Genomic DNA, 25,501 nt, shown 5'->3' with positions numbered 1-25,501 from the left:
GCAGCACCGGCCATGTCAATATAATGTGAGCGTGGCAGTGACAGCGATCCATCGCACACGACACGACACAACCACTATCGATCTTTGCATTACCTGGCGCCATGTAGCCGTAGGAGCCGGCGACGCTGGTGCAGTCAAAGCGGCCGGGGGCGAGGAACCTCGCCGTGCCGAAGTTGGACACCCGTGGCTCGTAGTCCGGGTCCAGCAGCACGTTGTTGACCGTCACGTCGCGGTGGATCATCGGCGGCGAGCAGTCGTGGTGCAGGTACGCTAGCGCCTGCGCCAGTCCGCCGATGGCGCGCACCCGCGCGGCCCAGTCGAACAGCTCGCAGCTGCGGCCGGGCCTGTACAACACCTTCCCGAGGCTGCCTCGCTCCACCAGCTCGTACGCCAGGTACATGTGCCCGCCCATGGCGCTGAAGCCGTGCAGCCTCACGATGTTGTGGTGCCGGACGCGCGTCAGCGCCCGGACCTCGTTCTCGAAGTTCTTCTCGCTGACGCCCCAACACGCGTCGCCTGTCTCCGAAGCGTCCAGCCGCTTCACGGCCAGGCTCCGCCCGCCGGGGCCGGGCAGGTCGGCCCGGTACACGCTCCCGAAGCTGCCCTTGCCAATGCAGTAGGCCTCGTTGAAGTGTTCCGTCGCCGCCAGGATGTCGCCGAACGAGAACGCCGCGTCCTTGCCCCATATGGACACCGTCAGAGCCATCGCGCCGCCGGCACCGCTCGCCGTCGTGTCGGGGCCGCTGTCTTGTCCAGCTTGCCTCCTCCTCCGGGCCAGCAGCACGAACGACACTGCAGCTACGGAGGGCAGAAGCGCCGCGGCGGAAACCAGCGTGACGACGACGAGGACTAGCCTCGCTCTGTACCGTCTGGAGCGGGAGCCGCCTCGAATCGAATCCGAGTGACAGGAACTCAGGCCGGCGATGTCGCCGCACAGGCCGGGGTTGCCGCTAAGGTCAAGATCCTGCAACGAGGCCATCTTTCCGAGCAGAGCCGGCACTTCTCCGGTGAGGTTGTTGTGGCTCAGGTTCAGGTGCCACATGTGGGCAAGTTTGGTCAGCTCCACCGGCACGCCGCCGTCGAGGTGATTTCCAGACAGGTCCAGCCGAAGCATGCTAGTGGCATTCCCGAGCGTCAGAGGGATATGCCCAGACAACATGTTATGGCTCAAATCCAGCTTGAGCAAAGGCAATGCACCGAGGTCCGGCGGTATCGTGCCGGCGAGCCGATTCAATGAGAGGCTCAAATCTTGCAGCGCCGACCATGGCACTGTAACTGGCCGGAATTGTCCCGGTGATCTTGTTGCCCTCCAAATGCAGGTATGAGAGGCTCTTGTACCGAGACCAGTACGCCGACATCTCGCCACCGAACGAATTCCCCGACAGATCGACGTAGTACAGGTCAGGATGTGACCCGAAGATCTCTGACACGTCGCCGGTGAAAGGGAATTAGAGATACACCTAGTTCCTAATTGATTTTGGTGGTTAAATTGCCCAACACAAATAATTGGACTAACTAGTTTGCTCTAGAGTATAAGTTATACAGGTGCCAAAGGTTCACACTTAGCCAATAAAAAGACCAAGAATTGGGTTCAACAAAGAGAGCAAGGGATAACCGAAGGCACCCTGGTCTGGCGCACCGGACTGTCCGGTGTGCCACCGAACAGTGTCCGGTGCACCAGGGGACTTCACGCTGAACTTCTCTCCTTCAGGACAATCCGGAGGCGCTCCGCTATAATGCACCGGACTGTCCGGTGTACACCGGACAATGTCCGGTGCTCCAAGGAAGAGCGTCTCTGGAACTCGCCAGCTTCGGGAATTCGCTCCGCTATAATTCATTGGACATGTCCGGTGTGCACCGGACTGTCCGGTGTGCACCGGACTGTCCGGTGAGCCAGCGGAGCAATGACTACTTCGCGCCAATGGTCACCTGCAGAAGCATTAAATGCGCGCCAGAGCGCGCAGGAGTCAGGCACTCGCGGAGTGGCGCACCGGACACTCTACAGTGCATGTCCGGTGTGCCACCGGACATCCAGACGGGCCCAGCAGTCAGAGCTCCAACGGTCAGAATCCAATGGCCTGGTGACGTGGCTGGCGCACCGGACACTGTCCGGTGTGCACCGGACTGTCCGGTGCACCATGCGACAGACAGCCTCCACCAAACGGCTAGTTTGGTGGTTGTGGTTATAAATACCCCCAACCACCCCACATTCAAGTTATCCAAGTTTTCAACCTTCCAACCACTTACAAGAGCTAGGCATTCAATACAAGACACACCCAAGTGATCAAATCCTCTCCCAATTCGACAAAAGCTTTAGTGACTAGTGAGAGTGATTTGTCGTGTTCTATTGAGCTCTTGCGCTTGGATCACTTTCTTCCTTCTCATTCTTTCTTGAGATCAATACTCACTTGTAACCAAGGCAAGAGACACCAATTGTGTGGTGGTCCTTGCGGGGAAGTTTTGTTCCCGGTTGTTTTGAGAAGAGAAAGCTCACTCGGTCCGAGGGACTGTTTGAGAGAGGGAAAGGGTTGAAAAAGACCCGACCTTTGTGGCCTCCTCAACGGGGAGTAGGTTTGTAAGAACCGAACCTCGGTAAAACAAATCCTTGTGTCTCACTTCCTTATTCGCTTGCGATTTGTTTTTACGCCCTCTCTCGGACTTGATTATATTTCTAACGCTAACACGGCTTGTAGTTGTGATTAACTTTGTAAATTTCAGTTTCGCCCTATTCACCCCCCTCTAGGCGACTTTCAATTGGTATCAGAGCCCGGTGCTTCATTAGAGCCTAACCGCTCGAAGTGATGTCGGGAGAACACGCCAAAAAGGAGATGGAGACCGGCGACAAGCCCGCTACAAGCCACGAGAAAGCTTCATCGGAAGAGTCCCGCAAAAAGGGAAAGGGGAAGGAGAAGAAAGCCTCTTCCCACAAGTCGCATCGGAGTGGGGACAAGAAAAAGAAGATGAGAAAGGTGGTCTACTACGAGACCAACACCTCATCGCCATCTACCTCCGGCTCCGACGCACTCTCCGTAACTTCTAAGCGCCATGAGCGCAAGAAGTTTAGTAAGATTCCCTTACACTATCCTCGCACTTCTAGACATACTCCATTACTTTTCGTTCCGTTAGGCAAACCGCCAATCTTTGACGGTGAAGATTATGCTAGGTGGAGTGATTTAATGAAATTTTATTTAACCTCACTCCACAAAAGTATATGGAATGTTGTTGAGTTTGGAGCATAGGTACCATCTGTAGGGGATGAGGATTATGATGAGGACGAGGTGGCCCAAATCAAGCACTTCAACTCCCAAGCCACAACTATACTCCTCGCCTCTCTAAGTAGGGAGGAGTACAACAAGGTGCAAGGATTAAAGAGCGCCAAGGAAGTTTGGGATGTGCTCAAGACCGCGCACGAGGGTGATGAACTCACCAAGATCACCAAGCGGGAAACGATCGAGGGGGAGCTCGGTCGCTTCCGTCTTCGCCAAGGGGAGGAGCCACAAGATATGTACAACCGGCTCAAAACCTTGGTGAACCAAGTGCGCAACCTCGGGAGCAAGAAATGGGATGACCACGAGGTGGTTAAGGTTATTCTAAGATCACTTATTTTCCTTAACCCTACTCAAGTACAATTAATTCGTGGTAATCCTAGATACACACTAATGACTCCCGAGGAAGTAATCGGGAATTTTGTGAGCTTTGAGTTTATGATCAAGGGCTCACGGAAGATCAACGAGCTTGACGGTCCCTCCACGCCCGAAGCACAACCGGTAGCATTTAACGCGACTACACCAAGTAGAACACCCATCAACGCCTCCAAGCTCAACAATGAGGAAATGACGCTCGTCATCAAGAGCTTTCGCCAAATCCTCAAGCAAAGGAGGGGGAAAGATTACAAGCCCCGCTCCAAGAAGGTTTGCTACAAGTGTGGTAAGCCCGGTCACTTTATTGCAAAATGTCCTATTTCTAGTGACAGTGACAGGGGCGACGACAAGAAGGGGAGAAGAAAGGAGAAGAAGAGATACTACAAGAAGAAGGGTGGCGATGCCCATGTTTGTTGCGAGTGGGACTCCGACGAAAGCTCTAGCGACTCCTCCGACGACGAGGACGCCGCCAACGTCACCGTCACCAAGGGACTTCTCTTCCCTAACGTCGGCCACAAGTGCCTCATGGCAAAGGACGTCAAAAAGAAAAAGGTTAAATCCAAATCCTCCACTAGATATGAGTCTTCTAGCGATGATAATGCTAGTGATGAGGAAGATAATTTGCGTACTCTTTTTGCCAACTTAAACATGCAACAAAAAGAGAAATTAAATGAATTAATTAGTGCCATCCATGAGAAGGATGATCTCTTGGACTCCCAAGAGGACTTCTTAATCAAGGAAAACAAAAAGCATGTTAAAGTTAAAAATGCTTATGCTCTAGAAGTTGAAAAATGTGAAAAATTATCTAGTGAACTAAGCACTTGCCATAAGACTATAGACAACCTTAGAAATGAGAATGCTAATTTGTTAGCTAAGGTTGATTCTATTACTTGTAATGTTTCAATTCCCAATCTTAGAAATGATAATGATTTGCTTGCTAAGATTGAAGAATTGAACATTTCTCTTGCTAGCCTTAGAGATGAAAATGAAAAATTGCCGGCTAAAGATTTTGATGTTTGCAATGCTACCATTTCCGACCTTAGAAGTAAAAATGATATATTGCATGCTAAGGTTGTAGAATTAAAATCTTGCAAACCATCTACATCTACCGTTGAGCACACTTCTATTTGTACTAGATGTAGAGATGTTGATATTAATGCTATTCATGATCACATGGCTTTAATTAAACAACAAAATGATCATATAGCAAAATTAAATGCAAAAATTGCCGAGCATGAACTTGAAAATGAAAAATTTAAATTTGCTCGTAGTATGCTTTATAGTGGGAGACGCCCTGGCATTAAGGATGGCATTGGCTTCCAAAAGGGGGACAATGTCAAACTTAATGCCCCTCCTAAGAAATTATCTAATTTTGTTAAGGGCAAGGCTCCCATGCCTCAGGATAACGAGGGTTACATTTTGTACCCTGCTAGCTATCCTGAGAGCAAAATTAGGAGAATTCATTCTAGGAAGTCTCACTCTGGCCCTAACCATGCTTTTATGTATAAGGGTGAGACATCTAGTTCTAGGCAACCAACCCGTGCTAAGTTGCCTAAGAAGAAAACTCCTAGTGCATCAAATGATCATGACATTTCATTTAAAACTTTTGATGCATCATATGTCTTAACTAACAAATCCGGCAAGGTAGTTGCCAAATATGTTGGGGGCAAGCACAAGGGGTCAAAGACTTGTGTTTGGGTACCCAAAGTTCTTATGTCTAATGCCAAAGGACCCAAAACCATTTGGGTACCTAAAGTCAAGAACTAAACATGTTTTGTAGGTTTATGCATCCGGGGGCTCAAGTTGGATCATTGACAGCGGGTGCACAAACCACATGACAGGGGAGAAGAAGATGTTCTCCTCCTATGAGAAAAACCAAGATCCCCAACGAGCTATCACATTCGGGGATGGAAATCAAGGTTTGGTCAAAGGATTGGGTAAAATTGCTATATCTCCTGACCACTCTATTTCCAATGTTTTTCTTGTTGATTCTTTAGATTACAATTTGCTTTCTGTTTCTCAATTATGTCAAATGGGCTACAACTGTTTATTCACTGATGTAGGTGTCACTATCTTTAGAAGAAGTGATGATTCAATAGCATTTAAGGGAGAGTTGGAGGGTCAGCTATACTTGGTAGATTTTGATAGAGCTGAACTCGACACTTGCTTAATTGCTAAGACTAAAATGGGTTGGCTCTGGCACCACCGACTAGCCCATGTTGGGATGAAGAATCTTCATAAGCTTCTAAAGGGAGAACACATTTTAGGATTAATAAATGTTCATTTTGAGAAAGACAGGATTTGTAGCGCATGCCAAGCAGGGAAGCAAGTTGGTGCTTATCATCCACACAAGAACATCATGACGACCGACAGGCCACTGGAGCTCCTACACATGGATCTATTCGGCCCGATCGCTTACATAAGCATCGGCGGGAGTAAGTACTGTCTAGTTATTGTGGATGATTATTCTCGCTTCACTTGGGTGTTCTTTTTGCAAGAAAAATCTCATACCCAAGAGACCTTAAAGGGATTCTTGAGACGGGCTCAAAATGAGTTCGGCTTAAGGATCAAGAAAATTAGAAGCGACAACGGTACGGAGTTCAAGAACTCTCAAATTGAAGGCTTCCTTGAGGAGGAGGGCATCAAGCATGAGTTCTCTTCTCCCTACACGCCACAACAAAATGGTGTAGTGGAGAGGAAGAATCGAACTCTATTGGACATGGCAAGAACCATGCTTGATGAGTACAAGACCTCGGATCGGTTTTGGACAGAGGCGGTCAACACCGCCTGCTACGCCATCAACCGGTTGTATCTACACCGAATCCTCAAGAAGACATCATATGAACTCCTAACCGGTAAAAAGCCCAATATTTCATATTTTAGAGTCTTTGGTAGCAAATGCTTTATACTTGTTAAAAGAGGTAGAAAATCTAAATTTACTCCTAAGACTGTAGAAGACTTTTTACTAGGATATGATTCAAACACAAGGGCATATAGAGTCTTTAACAAGTCCTCTGGACAAGTTGAAGTTTCTTGTGACGTTGTGTTTGATGAGACTAACGGCTCTCAAGTAGAGCAAGTTGATCTTGATGAGATAGGTGATGAAGAGGCTCCATGCATCGCGCTAAGGAACATGTCCATTGGGGATGTGTGTCCTAAGGAATCCAAAGAGCCTCCAAATGCACAAGATCAACCATCCTCCTCCACGCAAGCATCTCCACCAACTCAAAATGAGGATGAAGCTCAAGTTGATGAAGTACAAGATCAAGCAAATGAGCCACCTCAAGATGACGACAATGATCAAGGGGGAGATGCAAATGATCAAGACAAGGAGGATGAAGAACAAAGGCCGCCACACCCAAGAGTCCACCAAGCAATCCAACGAGATCACCCCGTCGACACCATCCTCGGCGACATTCATAAGGGGGTAACCACTAGATCTCGTGTTGCTCATTTTTGTGAGCATTACTCTTTTGTTTCCTCTATTGAGCCACACAAGGTAGAGGAAGCACTACAAGATTCGGATTGGGTGGTGGCGATGCAAGAGGAGCTCAACAACTTCACTAGGAATGAGGTATGGCATTTAGTTCCACGTCCTAATCAAAATGTCGTAGGAACCAAATGGGTCTTCCGCAACAAGCAATATGAGCATGGTGTGGTGACAAGGAACAAAGCCCGACTTGTGGCCAAGGGATACTCCCAAGTCGAAGGTTTGGATTTCGGTGAAACCTATGCACCCGTAGCTAGGCTTGAGTCAATTCGTATATTATTGGCCTATGCTACTTACCATGGCTTCAAGCTTTACCAAATGGACGTGAAGAGTGCCTTCCTCAATGGACCAATCAAGGAAGAGGTCTATGTTGAGCAACCTCCCGGCTTTGAAGATAGTGAGTACCCTAACCATGTGTATAAACTCTCTAAGGCGCTTTATGGGCTCAAGCAAGCCCCAAGAGCATGGTATGAATGCCTTAGAGATTTCCTTATCACTAATGGATTCAAAGTTGGAAAAGCCGATCCTACACTCTTCACTAAAACTCTTGAAAATGACTTGTTTGTATGCCAAATTTATGTTGATGATATTATTTTTGGGTCTACTAACGAGTCTACATGTGAAAAATTTAGTAAGATCATGACACAAAAATTCGAGATGTCTATGATGGGGGAGTTGAAGTATTTCTTAGGATTTCAAGTGAAGCAACTCCAAGAGGGCACCTTCATTAGCCAAATGAAGTATACTCAAGATATTCTAAGCAAGTTTGGGATGAAGGATGCCAAACCCATCAAGACACCCATGGGAACCAATGGGCATCTCGACCTCGACACGGAAGGTAAGTCCGTGGATTAAAAGGTATACCGGTCGATGATAGGTTCTTTACTTTACTTATGTGCATCACGACCAGATATTATGCTTTCCGTATGCATGTGTGCAAGATTCCAAGCCGACCCTAAGGAAGCTCACCTTACGGCCGTAAAACGAATCTTGAGATATTTAGTTTATACTCCTAAGTTTGGGCTTTGGTATCCTAGGTGATCCACATTTGATTTAATTGGTTATTCGGATGCCGATTGGGCAGGGTGTAAGATTAATAGAAAGAGCACATCGGGGACTTGTCAGTTCTTGGGAAGATCCTTGGTGTCTTGGGCTTCAAAGAAGCAAAATTCCGTAGCTCTTTCTACCGCCGAAGCCGAGTACATTGCCGCAGGACATTGTTGCGCGCAACTACTTTGGATGAGGCAAACCCTTAGGGACTATGGTTACAAATTAACCAAAGTTCCTCTTCTATGTGATAATGAGAGTGCAATCCGCATGGCAGACAATCCCGTTGAGCATAGCCGCACTAAACACATAGCCATTCGGTATCATTTTCTAAGGGATCACCAACAAAAGGGAGATATCGAGATTTCATATATTAACACTAAAGATCAATTAGCCGATATCTTTACCAAGCCACTAGATGAACAAACTTTTAACAAACTTAGGCATGAGCTAAATATTCTTGATTCTAGGAATTTCTTTTGTTAATTTGCACACATAGCTCATACATATACCTTTGATCATGTCTCTTTCATATGCTATGACTAATGTGTTTTTCAAGTCTACTTCAACCCAAGTCATAGGTGTATTGAAAGGGAATTGGAGTCTTCGGCAAAGACAAAGGCTTCCACTCCGTAACTCATCCTTCGCCGTCGCTCCGGGCAACCCTCCATCTTTGGGGGAGAGAGCATAAGTCCCAAGCAAAAGGACTCCATTTTGGTATAATCTTCACTCATATGTTTTATTTGCCAAAGGAGAGAGAATAGTTTAAAAAGGGTTCTAATGACTCCGTTTTTGGCGATTTATGCCAAAGGGGGAGAGAGCATGAGCCCAAAGCAAAAGGACCGCACCACCACCAATTTATAAAAATTTTTGGTTTTCAATTGGTACTAATTTTAGAAAGAGTTTTTCAATTGGTATGATTTTCAATTTGGTATCTACTTGTGTCCTTGTGTTCAAAAAGGGGAGAGAGTAGTATTTTCAAAATCAATATCTTAAAACCCTCTTGAACACTAAGAGGAGGATTTCATCTAGGGGGAGTTTTGTTAGTCAAAGGAAAATCATTTGAAACAGGGGGAGAAAATTTCAAATTTTGAAAATGCTTCGCAAAATCTTATTCATTTACCTTTGACTATTTGCAAAAGAACTTTGAAAAGGATTTACAAAAGAATTTGCAAAAACAAAACATGTGGTGCAAGCGTGGTCCAAAATGTTAAAAATGAAGAAACAATCCATGCGTATCTTATAAGTATTTTTATTGGCTCAATTCTAAGCAACCTTTGCACTTACATTATGCAAGCTAGTTCAATTATGTACTTCTATACTTGCTTTGGTTTGTGTTGGCATCAATCACCAAAAAGGGGGAGATTGAAAGGGAATTAGGCTTACACCTAGTTCCTAATTGATTTTGGTGGTTGAATTGCCCAACACAAATAATTGGACTAACTAGTTTGCTCTAGAGTATAAGTTATACAGGTGCCAAAGGTTCACACTTAGCCAATAAAAAGACCAAGAATTGGGTTCAACAAAGAGAGCAAGGGATAACCGAAGGCACCCTGGTCTGGCGCACCGGACTGTCCGGTGTGCCACCGGACAGTGTTCGGTGCACCAGGGGACTTCACGCTGAACTTCTCTCCTTCGGGAAAATCCGGAGGCGCTCCGCTATAATTCACCGGACTGTCCGGTGTACACCGGACAATGTCCGGTGCTCCAAGGAAGAGCGTCTCTGGAACTCGCCAGCTTCGGGAATTCGCTCCGCTATAATTCACCGGACATGTCCGGTGTGCACCGGACTGTCCGGTGAGCCAGCGGAGCAACGACTACTTCGCGCCAACGGTCACCTGCAGAAGCATTAAATGCGCACCAGAGCGCGCAGGAGTCAGGCACGCGCGAAGTGGCGCACCGGACACTCTACAGTGCATGTCCGGTGTGCCACCGGACATCCAGGCGGGCCCAGCAGTCAGAGCTCCAACGGTCGGAATCCAACGACCTGGTGACGTGGCTGGCGCACCGGACACTGTCTGGTGTGCACCGGACTGTCCGGTGCACCATGCGACAGACAGCCTCCACCAAACGGCTAGTTTGGTGGTTGGGGTTATAAATACCCCCAACCACCCCACATTCAAGTTATCCAAGTTTTCAACCTTCCAACCACTTACAAGAGCTAGGCATTCAATACAAGACACACCCAAGTGATCAAATCCTCTCCCAATTCGACAAAAGCTTTAGTGACTAGTGAGAGTGATTTGTCGTGTTCTATTGAGCTCTTGCGCTTGGATCGCTTTCTTCCTTCTCATTCTTTCTTGAGATCAATACTCACTTGTAACCAAGGCAAGAGACACCAATTGTGTGGTGGTCCTTGCGGGGAAGTTTTGTTCCTGGTTGTTTTGAGAAGAGAAAGCTCACTCGGTCCGAGGGACCGTTTGAGAGAGGGAAAGGGTTGAAAAAGACCCGGCCTTTGTGGCCTCCTCAACGGGGAGTAGGTTTGCAAGAACCGAACCTCGGTAAAACAAATCCTTGTGTCTCACTTCCTTATTCGCTTGCGATTTGTTTTTACGCCCTCTCTCGGACTTGATTATATTTCTAACGCTAACACGGCTTGTAGTTGTGATTAACTTTGTAAATTTCAGTTTCGCTCTATTCACCCCCCTCTAGGCGACTTTCAGCCGGACAGCCGGTTCTGCGCCAGCCGGAAGCGCACTAGCTTGGTAAACTTGCGGTAGCAAGCGGGCACGGTGCCGGAGATGTCGTTGTTGTCGTTGCTGAGGTACCGCAGGCGCGGTGTGTTGCACAGCCCCGGAGGCAGCCCGCCGGAGAACTTGTTGTTCGACATGCTGACGATGGACAAGTTCCGACTGAAATCCGGTGGGACGGTGCCGGAGAAGAGGTTGTCGAAGGCAACGATACCGAGGAGGTTCGGCAGCCGCGTGAGCTCTGCCGGTAGCTCGCCCTCAAGCATGTTGGTGTTTATGGATAGTCTCTGCAGCGCCGCCATGTTCCCGAACTCGTCCGGCAACCTGCCGGTGAGCTTGTTGTCATAAAGTCGCAGCATGTGGAGGCTCGTGAGGTTGCCGATTGAAAGGGAATTAGGCTTACACCTAGTTTATAAATAATTTTGGTGGTTGAAATGCCCAACACAAATAATTGGACTAACTAGTTTGCTCTAGTATATAAGTTATACAGGTGCCAAAGGTTCACACTTAACCAATAAAAAGACCAAGTATTGGGTTCAACAAAAAAAGCAAAGGGACAACCGAAGGCACCTCTGGTCTGGCGCACCGGACTGTCCGGTGTGCCACTGGACAGTGTCCGGTGCACCAGAGGACTCCAGCGCAAACTCGTCACCTTCGGGAAAATCCAGAGGCAACTCCACTATAATTCACCGGACTGTCCGGTGTACACCGGACAGTGTCCGGTGCTCCAACGAAGAGAGGCCTCAGGAACTCGCCAGCTTCGGGAAACTGCAACAGCTGCTCCGCTATAATTCACCGGACATGTCCGGTGTACACCGGACTGTCCGGTGTAACTGCGGGGCAACGGCTACTTCACGCCAACGGTCACCTGCAACAGCAATTAATGCGCGCCAGAGCGCGCAGAAGTCAGGCACGCGCGTAGTGGCGCACCAGACACTCTACAGTACATGTCCGGTGCGCCACCGGACATCTAGGCGGGCCCAGAAGACAGAGCTCCAACGGTCAGAACCCAACGGCTTTGGTGACGTGGCTGGCGCACCGGACATGTCCGGTGCACCATACGACAGTCAGCCCCACCAAACGGCTAGTTTGGTGGTTGGGGCTATAAATAACCCCAACCACCCACCATTCATTGCATCCAAGTTTTCCACTTCTCAACCACTTACAAGAGCTAGGCATTCAATTCTAGACACACCAAAGAGATCAAATCCTCTCCAATTCCACACAAGGCTTTAGTGATTAGCGAGAGAGATTTGCCGTGTTCTTTTGAGCTCTTGCGCTTGGATTGCTTCCTTTCTTTCTCACTTGTTCTTGTGATCAAAACTCCATTGTAATCAAGGCAAGAGGCACCAATTGTGTGGTGGCCCTTGCGGGGAAGTTTTGTTCCCGGTTTTGATTTGAGAAGAGAAGCTCACTCGGTCGGAGGGACCGTTTGAGAGAGGGAAAGGGTTGAAAGAGACCCGGTCTTTGTGACCACCTCAACGGGGAGTAGGTTTGTAAGAACTGAACCTCGGTAAAACAAATCCTTGTGTCACACTCCTTACTTGCTTGCGATTTGTTTTACGCCCTGTTGCGGACTCGTTTATATTTCTAACGATAACCCGACTTGTAGTTGTGTTTATATTTGTAAATTTTAGTTTCGCCCTATTCACCCCCCTCTAGGCGACTATCAATTGGTATCAGAGCCCGGTGCTTCATTAGAGCCTAACCACTTGAAGTGATGTCGGGAGATCACGCCAAGAAGGAGATGGAGACCGGCGAAAAGCCCACTACAAGCCATGGGAGCACTTCGTCGGAAGAGTCCCACACCAAGAGGAAGGAGAATAAGAAGGACTCCTCCAAAGGGAAGGAGAAGAAATCTTCTTCACACCACAAAGAAAAGAAGGAGAAATCCTCTTCCCACAAGCCGCATCGGAGTGGGGACAAGAAAAAGAGGATGAGGAAGGTGGTCTACTACGAGACCGATTCTTCATCGGCATCCACCTCCGGCTCCGACGCGGCGTCCGTCACTTCTAAGCGCCAAGAGCGTAAGAAGTATAGTAAGATTCCCCTACGCTACCCTCGCATTTCTAAACATACACCTTTACTTTCCGTCCCATTAGGCAAACCACCAACTTTTGATGGTGAAGATTACGCTAGGTGGAGTGATTTAATGCGATTTCATCTAACCTCGCTCCACAAAAGTATATGGGATGTTGTTGAGTTTGGTGCACAGGTACCATTCGTAGGGGATGAAAACTATGATGAGGATGAAGTAGCCCAAATCGAGCACTTCAACTCCCAAGCCACAACCATACTCCTCGCCTCTCTAAGTAGAGAGGAATATAACAAGGTGCAAGGGTTGAAGAACGCGAAGGAGATTTGGGATCTACTCAAGACCACGCACGAGGGTGATGAACTCACCAAGATCACCAAGCGGGAAACGATCGAGGGGGAGCTCGGTCGCTTCCGTCTTCGCCAAGGGGAGGAGCCACAAGATATGTACAACCGGCTCAAAACCTTGGTGAACCAAGTGCGCAACCTCGGGAGCAAAAAGTGGGATGACCACGAGGTGATCAAGGTTATTCTAAGATCACTTATTTTCCTTAACCCTACTCAAGTACAATTAATTCGTGGTAATCCAAGATATACACTAATGACTCCCGAGGAAGTAATCGGTAATTTTGTGAGCTTTGAGTATATGATCAAGGGCTCGAAGAAGATCAACGAGCTAGATGATCCCTCCACATCCGCGGCACAACCGGTCACATTTAAGGCGACGGAGGAGAAGAAGGAGGAGTCTACACCAAGTAGACAACCAATCGACGCATCCAAGCTCGACAACGAGGAGATGGCGCTTGTCATCAAAAGCTTTCGCCAAATCCTCAAGCAAAGGAGGGGGAAGGATTACAAGCCCCGCTCCAAGAAGGTTTGCTACAAGTGTGGTAAGCCCGGTCACTTCATTGCAAAATGTCCTATTTCTAGTGACAGTGATAGGGGTGATGACAAGAAGGGGAGAAGAAAGGAGAAGAAGAGGTACTACAAGAAGAAGGGCGGCGATGCCCATATTTGTCGGGAGTGGGACTCCGACGAAAGCTCTAGCGACTCCTCCGACGACGAGGACGCCGCCAACATCGCCGTCACCAAGGGACTCCTCTTCCCCAACGTCGGCCACAAGTGCCTCATGGCAAAGGACGACAAAAGGAAGAAGGTTAAATCTAAATCCTCCACTAGATATGAGTCTTCTAGTGATGAAAATGCTAGTGATGAGGAAGATAACTTACACACACTTTTTGCCAACCTAAACATGCAACAAAAAGAAAAGTTAAATGAATTAATTAGTGCCATCCATGAGAAGGATGACCTTTTGGACTCCCAAGAGGACTTCCTAATCAAGGAAAACAAAAAGCATGTTAAGGTTAAAAATGCTTATGCTCTAGAAGTTGAAAAATGTGAAAAATTATCTAGTGAGCTAAGCACTTGCCATGAGACCATTGACAACCTTAGAAATGAAAATACTAATTTACATGCTAAGGTTGATTCTCATGTTTGTGATGTTTTAATTCCAAATCCTAGAAATAATAATGATGATTTACTTGCTAGGATTGAAGAATTAAACATTTCTCTTGCTAGCCTTAGGAGTGAAAATGAGAAATTAATTGCTAAGTGTTGGGGTCGTGCTTCGGTGCGCCGAAGGTCTCACACGAAGAAGCAGCTTCGGCTGAAGTCGTCTCCAAGAGATGGCCGAAGGTCCCTTTTCATGGAGCTTCGGCGTTTTAAACCGACATAGAGATAGAATGACCTTTTTATACATATAGGTCTGAGTTAATGCTATAAACTTTCGCAAGGGGCATAATTGTAATTTGTCACAGGCTGCGACCTGTGCCTATAAATAGATGAACAGTACCTCTGTACTATTCACGTGAATCTGTCATTTGCTTTCGCATCACGCTTGTACTTTTGCCTTCCGCAGGACCGAAGGTACATTTGTAATTCAAAGTCATTAATACAAGTAAAGATAATTCTATGACAATATTTAAATGTTTATTTCGTATTCTATAATTTATGTGAATGCATCATTCTTCGTTGTTATGCTTACGAAGGTTTGTCCTTCGTAACCTTCGTCCGAGATGCTTTATATCCCGAAGGGATATATCGTTATGGAGGACGAAGGATCTTAACACTTAACATTTTTTGTGTTGCCTTGTTCTTAATTCTTAGCATTTGAGAACAAGTCCCCAACATTGGCGCCCACCTCCGGTCAACTCACTTCCACCTTTCTGAGCTGATGGCTTCGTTCAACACTCAAGCTGGAGCTGCTTCGGCTTCGAAGCTGGTGCTCCCGATAACAGGCGGTTCTTGCTCAGAGCCAGCTAACAAAAAGCAGAAGAAGGAGGCTCAGAGAAGGGTGCAGCATGTTGGAGTGCAGGGACCCTTCATTAAGTCAAAATGGTCTCACATTCCAATTACTTTCTCTCAGGAAGATCTTCAGCTCAAAGACTATCCTCACAATGATGCTATGGTCATTTCTTGTGTGATCAAAGGGTTTCTGGTTCACAATGTCCTAGTTGACACAGGCAGTGCAGCTGACATTATATTTGCCAAAGCCTTCAGACAGATGCAAGAGCCTGAAGACAAGATTCATGATGCTACGCACCCTCTTTGTGGCTTCGGAGGGCGGCAGATTGTGGCACTCGGGAAGATTACCATGCCGGTAACCTTCGGATTTGTTAATAACACAAGGACTGAGCAAATTGTGTTTGATATTGTTGACATGGAATACCCCTACAACGCCATCATTGGTCGTGGTACCCTAAATGCTTTTGAAGCAATTCTTCACCCAGCTTATCTCTGCATGAAGATACCTTCGGACCAAGGGCCTATTGCTATTCATGGGAGTCAGGAAGCTGCCAGAAGGGCCGAAGGAAGCTGGACTGATTCCAAGGCAATCCATAATATAGATGGAGTTGAAGCTTGTGAACAGTATAAGTTCAGGAGGGAAAAAGCAGCTTCGGCTGATCAGCCGAAGCCCATGCTGCTGTGTGAGGATATAGCAGAGCAGAAGGTGCTATTGGGCTCGCAATTATCTGAAGATCAAGAGAAAACCTTGATAAGGTTTTTATTCAACAATAAAGATGTTTTTGCATGGTCAGCCAATGATCTTTGTGGAGTGAATCGGGATGTTATTGAACATTCGCTCAATGTTGACCCATCCTTCAGACCCCGCAAGCAGAGGCTTCGGAAAATGTCTGATGACAAGGCCGAAGGGGCTCGCAACGAAGTAAAAAGACTCCTAAGTGCAGGAGTTATCAGAGAAGTGAAGTATCCAGAATGGCTAGCTAACACTGTTATGGTGAAGAAGGCCAATGGAAAGTGGAGAATGTGTATTGATTTCACAGATCTCAACAAGGCTTGTCCGAAGGATGAGTTCCCGCTGCCACGGATAGACTCTTTAGTTGATGCAGCAGCTTCTTCGGAACTCATGAGTCTCCTGGATTGTTACTCAGGCTATCATCAAATCTGGATGAAAAAGGAGGATGAGCCGAAGACTAGTTTCATAACCCCAAGTGGTACATATTGCTATCTTCGGATGCCTGAGGGGCTTAAGAATGCAGGAGGGAGTTTCAGCAGGATGACTGCGAAGGTTCTCCAATCTCAGATAGGCAGAAATGTGTTGACCTATGTTGATGACATTATTGTAAAAAGCACGAAGCAAGAAGACCATATTGCTGATCTGCAGGAGACCTTCGCCAGCTTCAGACAAGCTGGTCTGAAGCTGAATCCAGAAAAATGTGTCTTCGGAGTAAAGAAGGGTAAGTTCCTTGGATGCTTGGTTTCAACAAAGGGAATTGAAGCTAATCCAAACAAAATCGAAGCTATACTTCGAATGGAGCCACCAACCACAAGAAAGGGGGCCCAAAGATTGACAGGAAGACTGGCATCTCTTAACAGATTTATATCCAGATCAGCGGAAAGAAATCTACCCTTCTTCGAGGTGCTAAAATCAGCTGAAGTCTTTCAATGGGGCCCAGCTCAACAAAAAGCTTTCGAAGAACTCAAGCAATACCTGATAGATCTAACAACATTAACTCCACCAATGCCAGGGGCTCCTCTGTTGTTGTATGTGGCAGCTTCGCACTCAGCAGTAAGTGCGGCACTTGTGCAGGAGAAGTTTGATGGACAAATCAAGAAGCAGGTCCCAGTATATTTTGTATCTGAAGTCCTTAGTGTCTCAAAGAAAAATTATACAGAACTGGAGAAGGTGTTGTATGCCGTTCTAATGGCATCCAGGAAGCTTCGGCATTATTTTCAGGCATATAATATTATTGTTCCTTCTTCGCAGCCGTTGAAAGATATCATGAGAAATAAAGAAGCTACTGGCCGAATTGGAAAATGGGCTGCGGAGCTTAATGAATTTTACATTGATTATGTGCACAGATCCTCGATCCAATCTCAAGCATTGGCAGATTTTATTGCCGACTGGACGCCAGGGGCTCAGGGCGAAGAAGCGAATAAAGATACCGAAGCATGGACAGTCTTTTGTGATGGCTCCTGGGGAACCTTCGGAGCAGGAGCAGCTGCTGTTTTGGTTTCACCGTCCAAGGTTAAAACTTGCTACGCAGCAAGACTGGATTTCAGCTGCACAAATAATATTGCTGAGTACGAAGCCTTGCTCCTGGGTCTTCGGAAACTAAAGGCGATGGGGATCAGGAGGGCGATCCTTAAAACTGATTCTCAGATTGTTTCGGGTCATATTGACAAAAGTTGCAAGGCTAAAGACCCGAAGCTTGAAAAATACCTAGACACAGTCCGAAGGATCGAAGCTTCCTTCGAAGGATTCTCTGTTAAGAATATCCCTCGAGGGCAAAATGAACATGCTGATTTGTTAGCCAGGTCTGCAGCACAGGGGTTGCCGCTACCTTCGGATGTATTCTTCGAAACAATAAAGGCACCTTCGGTGGAGTTACTTGAAAGAGCAGTTCTTACTATTTCCCCTGTGTACAGTGAAGATTGGAGAACTGAAATAATTTCTTACCTTCAGGGCAACTTCCTATCAGATGACGAAGCTTATAATAAAAGAATAGAGGCAAGAGCTCGTCCGTATATCATTATAGAAGGGGAGTTATACAAGCATGGAGTTTGTGCCCCGTTGCTCAAGTGCTTGTCTAGAGCCGAAGGTATAGAGTTGATGAAGGAGATACATGCAGGCCTTTGTGGATCCCACATCGGATCCAGGCCGTTACTTGGAAAAGTGTTCCGTCAAGGATTTTATTGGCCGAAGGCAGCTTCGGATGCAGCTGAGTTAGTTCGAAAGTGCGAAGGTTGTCAGAAATGTGCAAGAGATCAAAAACAACCTTCGTCTTTGACACAGCTAATACAACCCATCTGGCCATTGCAAAGGTGGGGCCTCGATCTGCTGGGCCCATTACCACCGGCTCAGGGCAATCTGAAATATGTTGTAGTTGCTGTGGAATATTTTTCCAAGTGGATTGAGGCGAAGCCATTAGCTACAATAACTTCGGCCACTATCCAAAAATTTTTCTGGCAGAATATTGTCTGTCGCTTCGGAGTGCCGAAGGCTATAACTGTAGATAATGGAACACAATTTGACTCCGAAGAATTCAGAAATTTTTGTGATCAAATTGGCACGAAGATCCACTTTGCGTCAGTCAGGCACCCGGAGTCAAATGGGCTTGTTGAAAGGGCCAACGGCATCATAATGACAGGAATAATGAAGCTAATCTTCAATCAACCAAGGGGAAAGTGGCCAGATCAGCTTACCAAAGTGGTATGGAGCCATAACACAACAGCATCAAGATCTACAGGCTTTACCCCATTTAAGTTGTTATTTGGTGACGAAGCAATAACCCCGGAAGAGGCCAAAGCTGGATCAATAAGAGTGGTAGCTTCGGCAGAATCAGGTCCCGAAGATACTTGTCTCGTGGAAAAAGATGCCTTAGAAGGGATCAGGCTCCAGGCCGTGGAGAATATCAATAAGTACCAGGCTGAAACAGTTAAATGGCGAGATAGAAAGGTCCGGCTAAAAAATATTGAGCCAGGACACTTGGTGCTTCGGAGAGTGGCCAATCCGGATACAGTGGGCAAATTGCAACTGAAATGGGAAGGGCCTTTCTTAGTAGCATCTTCGTCAAGGCCTGGTTCGTACAGACTGAAGGACATGGATGGCAATGAAATTCCAAGATCTTGGAATGCGGATGAGCTTCGGCGGTTTTATGTATAACTCGATGTAATTTTGACTTTTCTTTTCTTTTTCATGGCACCCTTTTCCTTTCTAAAGGGGGAGAAAGGTTTTTAATGGGGCCATCACATGTAATTTTTCTTTTTAGTTTTATAAGAGCAAAATCCCCCAAAGATGTACATGTAAAAGCTGAGAGCGCACCATCGAGTGCCGAAACTGAAAAAGAGAAAAAGCTCCGAAGACGTCCCTAAGGGGATGCAGAGCTTACAGCGAAAAGTCAACGCTGATTCCGCCGAAAGTAAAAGGCGAAGAAGCTCCAAAGACGTTCCCAAGGGAATGCAGAGCTTATACCGTCTAAGTAAAAGACGAAGAAGCTCCAAAGACGTCCCTAAGGGGATGCAGAGCTTACAGCGAAAAGTCAACGCTGATATTGCCTAAGTAAGAGGCGAAGAAGCTCCAAAGTCGTTCCTAAGGGAATGCAGAGCTAATGTGTGGTTGTTTCCAAGTAATGGCTGACAATATGGCTTCGGACATATGCTTCGGACATTCATTCGTGCATTACATTACATCATAACATTCGCATGCATAAGCATTCATTCATAGCATTTGTGTTCCCAAGTGGCTGCTTCGGCAAAAAAGCTTCGGAGAAGTGCCTTTTTATGACTTGTTACGCTATGTTGTGTGCAAAAGTGAAAAGTTCCGTTGCTTTGGCACAAAGAAAAGTTTCAGTATAAGGGAGAACTGGATTTTTATGAATCGTTGTGTAAAAGAGTAGTAGTCTTTTATGTTTTGTCATGTAAAGGAAAGCTTCGGCAGAAAAGAGAAAGTAGTTTTTTATGTTTTGTAAAGGAAAGCTTCGGCAGAAAAGAGAAGTAGTTTTTTATGTTTTGTACAGAAAAGCTTCGGCAGAAAGGAGAAGTAGTCTTTTATGTTTTGTCATGTACAAAAAAGCAAAGCTTCGGCAAAAAGAGGAAGCGACCTTTTAGGCTTCGTTGTGTACGAAAAGAAGGGAAGGTGTTTTTTTTCGCCTTCGGCTCAAAATACCGATTTCGTCCACAACAAAGCGCCTCAAGCAAAGGGTAAGAATATATTACAAGGTATGTACAAAGTTCCTTGAAGATAGTCTAGTTGTGTTTACAAGAATTGTTACAAAAATATCCTGAGTTTTTCTACAGTACACTTCTACTGATCTTCATTAAGTTTCAGCTTCGACGACATAATTTAGGCATCATCTTCACCTTCGTCATCCTACATAAATTAAGAGTTTATGAGTAAAAATCAAGAGCAAAGGAAAAGGTAACTCCGAAGTATCATTTCTTACTGGTTCAAGATGACTTCGTGCTTCGTCTCCAGCTTTCTCCCGCCCGCCTTTTGTCCATATCATTTTTATAAATCTATTGGAGATGCTTCGGGCGAGGTCAGGCATATCATCCAGGATTGATGGAGATAAGGTGAAGTTGGGCCTGTTGACAATTTTTCCGTGTTCGCAGCCGGCCTTCAGAAATGCAGCAGCGGTCCCTCGAGAAGCCACCCAGGCACAGAAGTCACCATGCCCAGCTATGACTTCGTCGAGCTCGTCAATCTCCCCCTCAATGTGTTCAAAGGTTTTCGGTAGATCTTCAGCTGAGGGGGTAAATTTTTCGCTGCTAGCTCCAACCGAGTAAAAAATCTTTCTTAATCGTTGAATGCACTTGTTGCTAAATTCTAGGCATTTTTCTTGAAGATTTGTCAGTAGTTTTCTCAAATCTGAATTCTGCTGAGCTTCGGCTTCAAGTTTTTCATTGAGATCTTGTTTTTCTCGTTCGAACTGCTCGGACTGGCGGAGAAGCTTCGAGTTTAGTTCTGATATTTTTGCTTCAGCTTCCGCCAGTAAGCCTTCGGCTGCCTGGAGCTCAAAGTTCTTTTTCTCAAAAGCATCTGATTGCTCCTTTATTTTGTTCTCTAAATTTTCAATTATAGTTTCGTGCTTCTTATCTTCTAGATCTTGCTGCATCCTCAAAGCTTTGCTTAGAAGCATGCTCTACAAATAAACAACCTTCGTTAAAGAATATTGCCATTATTAAAAAACAATAGAAGTTAGGGAGAAGGATGTTTACCTTGAAATTTGAGTAAAATAAGCTGCCGACGATATGTTGTCGTCGATAGCGGCTGATGTCTGTCTCTAGCTTCGGAAAACCGATACTCTTTGATAGAGTACCGATGACCTTAGCTCCAGCTGAGTCCCGGATGCAGCCCAGTTGTTCGTCATCAATGCCCCCAAATAGGAGGGCACCTGACTTGTAGCCGCAAGACTTGGCGTAGTCTTTAAGTTCTTCTATTTCGTCCTTCGTCAGTTTTTGCCCAACTAAGTTCTGGAAAGAGTAGGCTTCGTCGTCCGAAGGGTCTTCGGCTATTTCTTTTCCTTTCTCAGGCACTGTGGCCATGGTTTTTTCAGTAGTCGCACCAGCTTCTTCCGCAGCCATGTCTTCCAAAATCTTGTTGATATTCTCAATCGTGGATTTTAAGTTTGTATCTTCGGCTGTAGCGGCTTCGGTAGCCGCGACCCCCGAAGCTACGCCCTCGACGATTGCTGTATCTTCGGCAGCTGCCGATTTTTGGATTGACGCCCTTGGCGGCGTCTTATCGATAACTTCAGTTACCGCAATGATTCTTTGCCGCTTGGGTTTGCTTGTCTTCGTCTGATCCGGCTCGTCCACCTTTCGAAAAAGCTTCGTCAGTTGGAGCCCTAGTGGACTTAGCTTCGTGGGCATGGGTTCAGTCATTACCTTTAAAATTTCATCCACGTCGCTGGTAGAAGGCGGTGTGGGGGACCCCTCTTCTTCGGGAGATTGGCGCTTCGGAGTGGATATTGTTCTTTTCTTGATAATTTTCTTTTTCTTTGCTGGTCCTTCTTCACCTCTGATCAGAGTTTCGGTTTCAGCCACTCTTTTTCTTTTGTGGCCTTCGGCACCCTTATTCAACTGCTCATAGTCTGGATACTCGAGGCCCAGGGCATCGAATACTCGGTTCAGCCTTCGCTTCGGTCGGGTGCCGAAGGCTGCTGTCATTAATTGATCCTCCTTTTTGGAGTAATTCCCCAAGATTTCATTGCACATTGTCTCAACTGTGTCTAACCACTCTTTGCAGGGTTTCTTAAAGTACTTCTTGAATTTAAAGTGATAAGGCAGACGAACTAGCTCCCCCTCCTTCTTCTCTCCCTCCAGCTTCGGCATTTCCCACTCTTTTAGAGTAGGGAAAACCCTGAATGCCAAGAATTCCTGAACTAGATCCCTGGTGCCAATATTTTTTGAGATAATTTCAAATTCACCCAGAGCAGCCCAGGTGGGACCCTTTAAATCACCGATGCGGCAGCGTGGCCTCGTCTCTCCGAAGATTAATTCCAGAGGGCTTTGTACCAATTTTTCTCTGTCTTCGTCAACTTTTACGTAGAACCACTCAGACTTCCAGCCTGCTGGCCATTTGCTTCGGTAGCTGATGACAGGACACTTTGTTGTCTTCCGGTAGGCAAAATTGTAACAGCCGAAATTATCGTGTAGTCCGTCTGTTCTGGCCTTTGTTTGGTAATGTAATTCGTGGGCTCGGCAGAAGCTGTCGGCAAACGGTTCCACAGCTTGGCTTCGGAGGGCCCAGATATAAACATTGAGTCTAACGATGGCGTTAGGAGTCAATTGGTGAAAATAAATGCCAAATTTTTGCAACACATCTCCAATAATTCCATGGAGAGGAAATCTCAGCCCAGCTTTTAAAAAGCTTTTGAAAATTACAATCTCATCCTTCTCTGGCTTCGGGGTAGACTCCTCTCCCCCGAAGCGAAGTAGCTTCTTCTGATCTTCATTGAAAAAACCTGCTTTTACCATCTTCGCAAGGTCAGCTTTTGAAACAGTTGATTTTCCAAAATCCAGGTGACTGGGCTTGCTGGGTGTAGCAATGTCGTAGTCATCTTCGGAGTCAGTCCCATCAATGTTTTCTTCTTCGGCTGTTGTCGGGTTTGCTTCGGCACCAGGCCCCTCTTCCGCAGTCACTAGACCGGAGCGCTGCATCGCTTCGGAGATGGGCACAGTGCCTGAACTTTCGGCTTCGTCTCCCTCACGAACAACTTTGGCAGTAGATCGCACTCTCGCCATTTGATTCTGAGTTTGGGGAAGTCAGAAACCTTTTTCTTTTTTCTTTTTTCCCGAAGCTTTTCTTTCTGACGAAGCAAGCGTCGAGACGGACCTTCGTTCGATTTTGGGATTTAAGCTTCGGCTATGATGGAAAATTTCGGCAGCAAAACAGTGCAAATAGCAATGAATGCTGTGGTAACTTCACATCTACCTGCTTGTTTATATAGTACTGCAGGTAAGAAGGCGAAGCGGCGGAATTGTTACACCAGGCGCGCCGTAACTTGTACCCGCTGCGCAGTGGACCGCAAGGATCAAACAGTAACTCTGCAAGGTGGGACCGACACGCGCTCGGAAGTCGGATCGTTTCTCCGCAACGAGCTCAGGGAAGGTGTTTTTTGGACCTTCGGCTTCCCGAAGCTGAAGAGGCTTTTTTCACGGGTCAAGCTCGTTACGAAGAACGATCTAGCACCGCGAAAGGGGCTACTGTTGGGGTCGTGCTTCGGTGCGCCGAAGGTCTCACACGAAGAAGCAGCTTCGGCTGAAGTCGTCTCCAAGAGATGGCCGAAGGTCCCTTTTCATGGAGCTTCGGCGTTTTAAACCGACATAGAGATAGAATGACCTTTTTATACATATAGGTCTGAGTTAATGCTATAAACTTTCGCAAGGGGCATAATTGTAATTTGTCACAGGCTGCGACCTGTGCCTATAAATAGATGAACAGTACCTCTGTACTATTCACGTGAATCTGTCATTTGCTTTCGCATCACGCTTGTACTTTTGCCTTCCGCAGGACCGAAGGTACATTTGTAATTCAAAGTCATTAATACAAGTAAAGATAATTCTATGACAATATTTAAATGTTTATTTCGTATTCTATAATTTATGTGAATGCATCATTCTTCGTTGTTATGCTTACGAAGGTTTGTCCTTCGTAACCTTCGTCCGAGATGCTTTATATCCCGAAGGGATATATCGTTATGGAGGACGAAGGATCTTAACACTTAACATTTTTTGTGTTGCCTTGTTCTTAATTCTTAGCATTTGAGAACAAGTCCCCAACACTAAGGCTAAAGATTTTGATGTTTGCAATATTACAATTTCCGATCTTAGAGATAAGAATGATATATTGCGTGCTAAGATTGTTGAACTTAATTCCTGCAAACCCTCTACATCTATCGTTGAGCATGTATCTATTTGTACTAGATGTAGAGATGTTGATATTAATGCTATTCATGATCACATGTCTTTAATTAAACAACAAAATGATCATATAGCAAAATTAGATGCTAAAATTGCCGAGCATAACTTAGAAAATGAAAAATTTAAATTTGCTCGTAGTATGCTTTATAATGGGAGACGCCCTGGCATCAAGGATGGCATTGGCTTCCAAAGGGGAGACAATGTCAAACTTAATGCCCCTCCTAAAAGATTGTCTAATTTTGTAAAGGGCAAGTCTCCCATGCCTCAGGATAACGAGGGTTACATTTTATACCCTGCCGGTTATCCCGAGGACAAAATTAGGAGAATTCATTCTAGGAAGTCTTACTCTGGCCCTAACCATGCTTTTATGTATAAGGGTGAGACATCTAGTTCTAGGCAACCAACCCGTGCTAAGTTGCCTAAGAAGAGAATTCCTAATGCGTCAAATGATCATAACATTTCATTCAAAACTTTTGATGCATCATATGTTTTAACTAACAAATCCGGCAAGGTAGTTGCCAAGTTTGTTGGGGGCAAACACAAGGGCTCCAAGACTTGTGTTTGGGTACCCAAAGTTCTTGTTTCTAATGCCAAAGGACCCAAAACCGTTTGGGTACCTAAAGTCAAGAACTAAATTTGTTTTGTAGGTTTACGCATCCGGAGGCTCAAGTTGGATCATCGATAGCGGGTGCACAAACCACATGACAGGGGAGAAAAAGATGTTCTCCTCCTACGAGAAAAACCAAGATCCCCAACGAGCTATCACATTCGGGGATGGAAATCAAGGATTGGTCAAAGGTTTGGGTAAAATAGCTATATCCCCTGACCATTCCATTTCCAATGTTTTTCTTGTTGATTCATTAGATTACAATTTGCTTTCTGTATCTCAATTATGCAAAATGGGTTACAACTGTCTTTTCACTGATATAGGTGTTACTGTCTTTAGAAGAAGTGATGATTCAATAGCATTTAAGGGTGTGCTAGAGGGTCAGCTATACTTGGTAGATTTTGATAGAGCTGAACTCGACACATGCTTAATTGCTAAGACTAACATGGGCTGGCTCTGGCATCGCCGACTAGCACATGTTGGGATGAAGAATCTTCATAAGCTTCTAAAGGGAGAGCACATTTTAGGATTAACCAATGTTCAT

At 46.0% G+C, this 25,501-nt stretch overlaps 1 pseudogene; it reads right to left on the bottom strand.

Moving 5' to 3' along the window:
* Positions 1-25,501, bottom strand: part of LOC103645367 (MDIS1-interacting receptor like kinase 2-like) — a 35,556-nt pseudogene that overhangs the window by 385 nt on the left and 9,670 nt on the right.

The sequence above is a fragment of the Zea mays genome, chromosome 1, assembly GCF_902167145.1.
Source record: "Zea mays cultivar B73 chromosome 1, Zm-B73-REFERENCE-NAM-5.0, whole genome shotgun sequence".
NCBI lineage: Eukaryota > Viridiplantae > Streptophyta > Magnoliopsida > Poales > Poaceae > Zea > Zea mays.
The sequence above is the reverse complement of the archived record's forward strand: the minus strand, read 5'-3'. Positions and strand labels throughout refer to the sequence as shown.